This window comes from Pan troglodytes, chromosome 15 (genome assembly GCF_028858775.2).
Source record: "Pan troglodytes isolate AG18354 chromosome 15, NHGRI_mPanTro3-v2.0_pri, whole genome shotgun sequence".
NCBI lineage: Eukaryota > Metazoa > Chordata > Mammalia > Primates > Hominidae > Pan > Pan troglodytes.
In genome coordinates this window covers 37,621,891-37,630,577 of record NC_072413.2, presented here as the reverse complement: position 1 = coordinate 37,630,577, position 8,687 = coordinate 37,621,891, and the positions used below count along the sequence as shown (strand labels likewise).

Below are 8,687 nucleotides of genomic sequence, written 5' to 3'. Positions count from 1 at the left end.
TTAGCATTAATATCACAATATCACTACATCTCTGGAAAACATTTTTCAGAGGGAAATCAGGTAAGGACATAAAATTTAGACTTAAAGGGATATAAAGACATGAAAAAACAGGTTTAAACTATAAAGTTTGAAATTACAGTAACAATGCAGCAAAATAAAACAAACTGCCTCTTTGAAAAGAAAAACATGAAGGAAAAAATGTAAGATTGTTTGGATAGCTGTCAATAAATACTCTACATGGGTATGCCTTACTTTATCAACAGCTTTGTATATTGACCAAAGTTAAATTCTAATTTCTGATGAAAACAATTGTTTTTCCATAAGGCACTAAATGATTAGCAGATGGGGGAACTTGGCATTATGGTACAGCCCTACCTTGGAGATATTGCAGGTTCAGTTCCAGACCACTACAATAAAGAGAATAATGCAATACAGCAAGTCACACAAACTTTTTGGTTTCACAATGCATATAAAAGTTATGTTTATACTGAAATGTATTAGGTGTGCAATAGCATGTCTAAAAAATGTACAGACCTTAACTTTTAAAATATTGCTAAAAAATGCTAATAATAATCTGAGCCTTCAGCAAGTCATAATCTTTTTCCTGGTGGAGGATATCACCTCCATGTTGATAGCTGCTGACTGATGGCGGTGGTAGTTGATGAAGGCTGGGTGGCTCTGGCAATTTCTTAAATGAGACAACAGTGAAATCTGCCGCATCCATTCCTTCTTTTTGTGGACATTTTCTCTGTAGTATGCCATGATGTTTTATAGCTTTTTCCCCACAGAACTTCTTTCAAAATTGGACTCAATCCTCTCGAACTCTGCGGTAGCTTTATCTACTAAGTGTATGGAATATTTGAAGTATTGTGTTATTTCAACAATGTTCACAGCATCTTCACCAGGAGTAAATTCCATCTCAAAAACACACTTTTTTACTGATCCATAGAAGCAATTCCTCATTTGTTCAAGTTTTATCATGAGATTGCAGCAGCACTTTAGTCACATTGTCAGGCTCCACTTCTGATTCTAGTTCTCTTGCTACTTCCACCACATATGCGGTGACCTCTTCTCCTGATGTCTTAGACCCCTCAAAATCATTCCATGGATTCCATGGAATGGACTCCTTAAACATGGAATCCACTCCTTACAAAGTCCTGTTAATGTTGATACTTTGATCTCCTCCCATGAATCACAAATACTCTGAATGGCATCTAGAAGGGTGAATCCTTTTCAGGTTTTCACTTTACTTTTCCCAAATCCATCAGATGAAACACTATCTATGGTAGCTATAGTCTTATAAAATGTATTCCTTAAACAATAAGGCTTGAAAGTCGGCTTCCGTTGAGCACCAAGCAAGATGGCAGCCTCCGAGACAGTTAGGCCAAGGCTTCAATTTGATTACCCGCCGCCAGCTACCCGGCACTGTAGGGCCTTCTGGCTTCTGTTCCACTTGAACAGATGCGAGTCGTCACAGATCTCGTTAGTCTCATCCGCCAGTGCTTCAGCTTCAGTTCTGGGGCCCTCCTAGGCCCCTACCTGGAGCCGGGGCTCCTGCCCCGGGCGGAGAGCGTGCGCCTGGTGAGAGAGAACGACCGCCTCAGAGTTAAAGTAGAAGAGAGAGGAGTTGCTGAGAATTCTATGGTCATCAGTAATGGTGACACTAATCTATCACTTAGAAAAGCAAAGAAGCGGGCATTTCAGTTAGAGGAGGATGAAGAAACTGAACCAGATTACAAGTATTCAAAGAAGCATTGGAAGAGGCAAGAAAACAATAATGAGAAGGTCTTGGATCTGGAACCAAAAGCTGTCACAGATCAGACTGCCAGCCAAAAAAAAAGAAAAAAAAGAAAAAAGAAAGCCCACTGTGGCACAGCAGGTGATGATAACAAAGAGACCAAAAGAAAATCACCAAAGAAAAAGGAGAAATGTGAATATTAAAAAAAAGGCCAAGAATCCCAAGTCTCCTGAAGTACAGGCAGTAAAAGACTGGGCCAATCAGAGACGTAGTTCTCCAAAAGGTTCTGCTAGAAACAGCCTTGTTAAAGCCAAAAGGAAACGTAGTGTAAGCGTTTGCTCAAAAGAGAGTCCCAGTTCCTCCTCGGAGTCTGAGTCTTGTGATGAATCTATCAGTGATGGTCCCAGCACAGTCACTTTGGAGGCCAGAAATTCCTCAGAGAAATTACCGAGTTATCAAAGGAAGGACCCTCTACCAAAAATACAACTGCAGACAAACTGGGTATAAAATCTGGCTTTAGCCTTACCCCCAGCAAGGGCAAGACCTCTGGAACAACATCTTCCTATTTCAGACTCTAGTTCAGAGTCAGATGACCAACGCTTGATGTCATCAAGCACCCTGGAGTGTGCTGCGGGTTTCTTAAAGACAGTAGGCCTTTTTGCAAGAAGAGGTTGTCCGGGCCCAGAGTTGTCATGACAGACTGTAGGTGCTGCTGGATGGAGGCGTTCTGGCTCAAATGGTGGCGGACAGGCTCCTGGTCCTCCTCTCAGTGTGTCTCTCCCCACCAGTTTAGGAAGAAGATGGGGTAGAGGAGAGAACCTTTTTTCTTGAAAGGGAGCTAGGGGACGGGGCATGTGGGGGAGAGGTCAAGGACAAGGGCATCCTGTTTCCTGTGTTGTAAATAGAAGCACTGAGAACCAGAGGCAACAGCAATTAAATGACCTGGTAACAAATTCATCTACTATTATCCAGAATCCGGTAGAGACATGTAAGAAGGACTATAGTCTGTTACCACTGTTAGCAGCTGCCCCTCAAGTTGGAGAAAAGATTGCATTTAAGCTTTTAGAACTAACATCCAGAAGAATATTAAGCCCCAATCCAGAGACCCAGCAAGTAGATACAGAAATTCTTTCATCCTTACCTGCCTTGAGAGAACCTGGGAAATTTGATTTGGTTTATCACAATGAAAATGGAACAGAGATAGTGGACTACGCTGTGACACAGGAGAGCAAGATCACTGTATTTTGGAGAGAGTTGATTGACCCAAGACTGATTATTGAATCTCCAAGTTACACATCAAGTACAGAACCTGCCTGAGTATGACCTCTCCACCTTATAGTTTATGAATGTCGTTTGTGAAAGTGAGTATAACCTGAACTTTTTTTTTTAAAGAGGATTTGGAAGTTGTGTGGATTTTTTTGTTATCTTCACTTTACTGCATAGGAAACAACCTACCTCATCATTTAAATGACGTGGGTGTTGGTTTTGTAGATCTTTGGGTTTGTCAGGTTTAATTTCAGTTAACAAAATGTACAACATGACATTCCCTGCAGACATTGTTGTATACCAGTATGGTTTCTTCTTTTTTTAGATGTTTTGGCCATCAGGTAGCAGTCGTCAGTAGGAGTTTATAATACCAAGAATGTGCTGCTATCTTGTCTCAATAAGTTTTAAGTAACATTTAAAAATATTAAAGCATGTTACTTGACCTAATTTTTTAGCATTTGAGTTGTTCCATTAAATGGAGCATCTCATAAATTTCAAGTATTTTATACTTGCAATTGTTAAGAGTTAAAAGGTAGTTGGATTTGTCACAGACAATGAGTTAAGGAATCCTTTCACGTTTTTCCCAACATTAAAATTAAGGATTCTCAGGGCGCTGTGTAGAGCAGTGAAAATAAGATGTGTGTGTGTGTGTGAGTGTGCGCGTGCACGTGTATGTATGTCTGGAGGAGAATTGGTGTTCCACTTAGGTGAGAGGATTGGCTGTGAGCTTCAGACCAGGAAATGTGTCATCTTGCCAGGCACCTGGCTGAGTGTGCCAGAGTGAGGATCTTGAACAGAAACTTCATTTTCTGTTATTATTCACTACAAAGCTAAAATGGCCAAATATATACTGTGAAAATTGGTTTCATCTAACAAAAGATCAGACCCCTCCTTCAGCTGTACACGTTTAAATAAAACCACATTGAACTTAAAAAAAAATTAAAAAAATAAGACTTGAAAGTCGAAATTACCCTTTGATCCATGGGCTGCAGAATGGGTGTTGTGTTCACAGGCATGAAAGCATGAATTTCCTTGCACATCTCCATCAGAGCTCCTTAATAACCAGGTGCATTGTCAATGAGAAGTAATTTTAAAAGGAACCTTTTTCTGAGCAGTAGGTCGTGGGCTTAAAATATTGAGTAAACCATGCTGTATACAGACGTGCTGACATCCACACTTTGTTGTTCCATTTATGGAGCACAGGCAGAGCAGATTTAACATAATTCTTAAGGACCCTAGGATTTTTGGAATTGCAAATGGCTTCAGCTTAAAGTGACCAGTTGCATTAACCTCTAACAAGAGAGTCACTCTGCCCTTTGAAGCTTTGAAGTCAGGCATTGACTTCTCTCTAGCTATCAAAGTCCTAGATGGCTTCTTCTTGCAACAGAAGGCTGTTTTTGTCTACACTGAAAATCTGCTGTTCAGTGTAGCCACCTTCATCAATGAGCTTAGCTAGACGTTCTGGATAACTTGCTGCAGCTTCTACATCAGCACCTGCTGATTCATCTTGCATTTTTAGGGAGATGACTTCTTTATCTAAACCTCATGAACCAACCTCTGCTAGCATCAAACTTTTCTCCTGCAGCTTCCTCACCTCTCTCATCCTTCATAGACTTGAAGAGAGTGAGGGCTTTGCTCTGGATTAGATGTTGGCTTAAGAGAATGCTGTGGCTGGTTTCATCTTCTATCCAGACCACTAAAATTTTCTCCATATCAACAATAAAGCCATTTCACTTTCTTATCATTCATGTGTTCAATGAAGTAGCACCTATACTTTCCTTCAAGAACTTTTCCTTTGCATTCACAACTTGGCTGTTTGGCACAAGAGGCCTAGTTTCAACATGCCTTCCTCATGAAACAATCATTTCTAGCTTTTGATTTGAAGTGAGAGACATAGGACTTTTCCTATCACCTGAACACTTAGAGGTCATTGTAGGGTTAGTCATAGGCCTAATTTTAATGATTGTATCTTAGGAAATAGGGAGGCTCAAGGAGAGGGAGAGAGATGGGGAAAGTAGTCAGAACACATACATCTGTCAATTCAGTTAGCTATTTTCTATAGATGTGGTTTGTGGTACACCAAAATAACAATAGTAGCATCAAAGATGACTGATCATAGATAACCATAACAGATACAATAATAATGCAAAGTCTAAAATACTGTGAGAATTACCAAAGTGTCACACAGAGACACAAAGCAAGAACAAACTGTTGGGAAAATGGTGCTGATAGACTTGCTCAACAGAGTTGCCACAAACCTTCAATGTGTTAAAACAAACAAACAAGAAACCACAGTATCTGTGAGGCACAATGAAGTGTAATAAAATGAAGTAGGTCTGTATTATATTTCTGGTCATGATTTACAGGTAATAGTCATATCATCTGTTTCTTTATAATTTCCACCATTGTTTGGGAATTGTATCAGGACCCACAGAAGGCCTACTGTAAAAAACAAAAGTTATATCTCTTACCAAAAAAAAAAAAAAAAAAAAAAACTGTGGCCATAGCAGATATATGTCTAAAAGCTGTTCAATTAGTAAAGACTGTCCAATTCTTATCTTGTTATTGTACCTAATTATAAATAATAAATAGTATTTCAAATAATAAACTAGAACACATTTTTGTTACTAGACATCTCTTATGAGTGTGAAAGGAAAATAAAAAGTCTGGACTCCAATTCACTATCCTAAAGGAAAAACTGAAGCTGAAAGCAGAGTCATACAAGCAACTGCTTTTCCTTTTGTTCCTAAGCAGTAGCTACAGATAAAGGTCAAATATCTCCACTCTATGTTCACCTTATCTTGTGTACAGCGCAGAATTACTGAGCACAAGACAAATGCACAATTGACTATTCCCCTACCTGCTCCTTTTTTCTTGTAACATGTGGATTCAGTAACGTGACCATACCCTCCCAATTTCCCCTCCAGCCTGCTTTTCCCCTTTAAATACTGAAGCCCTCAAAATCATCTTTGCAGAAAGGTACAAAGCTGTCTCCTGGGCATGTCCTCAACCTTGGCAAAACAAACTTCTGAATTGGTTGAGACTTGTCTCAGGAACTTTTTGGTTTACAAATTTGTGACCAGGAAGGGGCTCAGTGGAGGTCCCCCTGACCTTTAACAAATTTCCTATCGATGCTTGGTACCAGCTTGGGCTGTCTTTATTGCTCAAATAGGATGATTTGCTGAGGCCTGTGAGCTCTCCCTTCCAGAGAATCCCTGATCTCCCAAAATTTGATTGAGATCTAAGGTTTATTTTGCTGTACAACTCCTTTTCTGGAGTTTTACTCACTTCCAACAAGAAAGGTGAGTTTTCCTGCTTCCATGACGATGGAGAGCAGGCAATATCTTTCTGGAGTTTCAGCTTGCTTCCAATAGGGAAGGCAAGTTTGAGTTTTTTTCCTGCTTCTAGGACACTAGAGAACAGTCTTTAGCCTGGACCCCATTCCTAGTTAGCTGAACTAGGGTTTGTCTTAGAAATTCTCCTTAATAACTAAAGGTTAAGATTAACAACCAGCTGGTCTTAATTTCTCCTTACCATTAAGAGCTCAGTAGTCATATAAATTGTGCAAGCATCATTTGTGTTGTTTAATTGTTCTTGTTGTTGTTGTTGATTTGTTTCTGGTTTTTTTTTGTTTTTTCAGTCTTTTTCCCATTGGGTTTGACCAACTCTACCTGACTTGATCAAATGCAAAGGAACATTCGAAATTAGGAGGAATAAGGCCTCTGAATTGGTTAGATTCCCACAGCTGGGGAAAAAAAAGAAAAAGAAAAAAAAAGCCAGCAAAAGAAAAAAGATTGACTACACAGGGACTTTATTTATGTAACAAGGCCACCTTTTGCTAGCCAAGCGAAACCAAAAGAGCTTCGGCCATCACCCCACACTGTGGTTCATTCTTTTGCCCTTTTTTCACCATGACAGCTGGGATTGGTCCTTAAATCAAGTCCTTTCTGGCTTTATATTTTCATATTTATGTTACTTTTTAAATATAAGCAATTTTTCCCAGCTAAAATATGGTAATGAGATATAAAAGGATGTTTTAAAAAGTTTGATGGTTGAAAGTCACCTTAATTAAAAGCTGCTATCAAGATGTGTGTGTGTGTATTTAAAAGGCCTTTATGCTTTCTTTCTCTCCTAGAATCTTGTTTTTTGAGAAAAAGGTTTTATTTCTTCTCAGTAGACTGAATTCTGTCTTCTCCATTTACTTCTGCCTATCTTTCCTTCCTCTTACCACCTTCTGCTGCATGAAGGACCTAAAACAATTTCTAACAGCCTAGGATTCCTTAATGAAAACAAAGAAGATGCCAGACTCCTTTTTAGGGAGAAGCTCTGTTTTCCTTCCTCTTACCACCTTCTGCTGCATGAAGGACCTAAAACAATTTCTAACAGCCTAGGATTCCTTAATGAAAACAAAGAAGATGCCAGACTCCTTTTTAGGGAGAAGCTCTGTTTTTCCTTATGATACCCCAAGAGTGTAAACAGACAAGTTTCTCAGATTTTTAAACTGCCTGCTTTTGTATTGTTACCTGTTTTTTGTTTTTGTTTTTGTTTTTGTTTACTAAAATAGTTATTACCACAGGGGCTGCTCTTGGGTGTTTAAGAAAGGACATAGTTTAGAGACTTACAGAAAAGTCTTTGTAACAAAATGCACTGTAAAAGCACTACATGGCCTAGTCTCTTCGGAATAGGCCCATGATATCTTTCTCTTTGGAGAACCAGGGTTTCAGTGTGGGCTCTGCCCAGAGCTCAGAAATCTAGATAGAGACTAAATTTAAAACTAGCAATCTAAATAAAATTGGTCTCTTTATATAATCCTATGGTAGATTTCTATAATTTTATGTTTGACTTGGCATCGATTTTTTTTTTTTTTTTTTTTTTTTTTTGAGTCTGAGTCTCGCTCTGTCGCCAGGCTGGAGTGCAGTGGTGCGATCTCAGCTCACTGCAACCTCCGCCTCCCGGGTTCAAGCAATTCTCCTGCCTCAGCCTCCCTAGTAGCTGGGACTACAGGGGCATGCCACCATGCCCAGCTAATTTTTGTCTTTTTAGTAGAGATAGGGTTTCACCACGTTGGCCAGGATGCTCTCGATCTCTTGACCTCGTGATCTGCCCTCCTTGGCCTCCCAAAGTGCTGGGATTATAGGTGTGAGCCACAGCACTCCAGCATCAATTTTTAATTGCCTTTTAGCCCACCGACTTTCTATATTTTGAGATGTCAATTTCGCTATCTGGTTTTCATCTGAGTTGTTCCTTTAATATGCAAAATTTTTTGTTTGACCCAAAAGTTTAACTTTTATTGTGTCTCTCTGTTTTCAGCTTTCTCTCCCCTTGGAGAAGACCTGAGATAATAAGTTGCTCCAGCTCCTCTTTTTTCCTCAGGTTTTAATTGCTGTTGTGACCTGATACTAAAAATGTTTTATCTTAAAGGTCTGAAGGAAATGTTTTCTTTCAATATAACATTCTATGCTCTTGGCTTAATATATCTAAATTATTTTATGAAACCGAAAGCCTTCACTTACAACTCAGGACATATTCCTTCTATTTAAGTATCCTTCTCATTAGTTTTGACTTGTGGGTTGTCTAAATGTACTCCCCACATTGAAAAGCAATCACACTGCAGGAGGTGGTGGGGTTTTTGTTGTTGTTGTTTTTTGTTTGCCTTAGGAAAACTGAGATAAAAACATTTTTT

General features: G+C 39.3%; 1 pseudogene; it reads left to right on the top strand.

The window, feature by feature from the left end:
- The first annotated feature begins 1,266 nt into the window (after positions 1–1,266).
- Positions 1,267–5,470, top strand: LOC129136977 (coilin-like; annotated as a pseudogene).
- Positions 5,471–8,687: the final 3,217 nt, after the last annotated feature.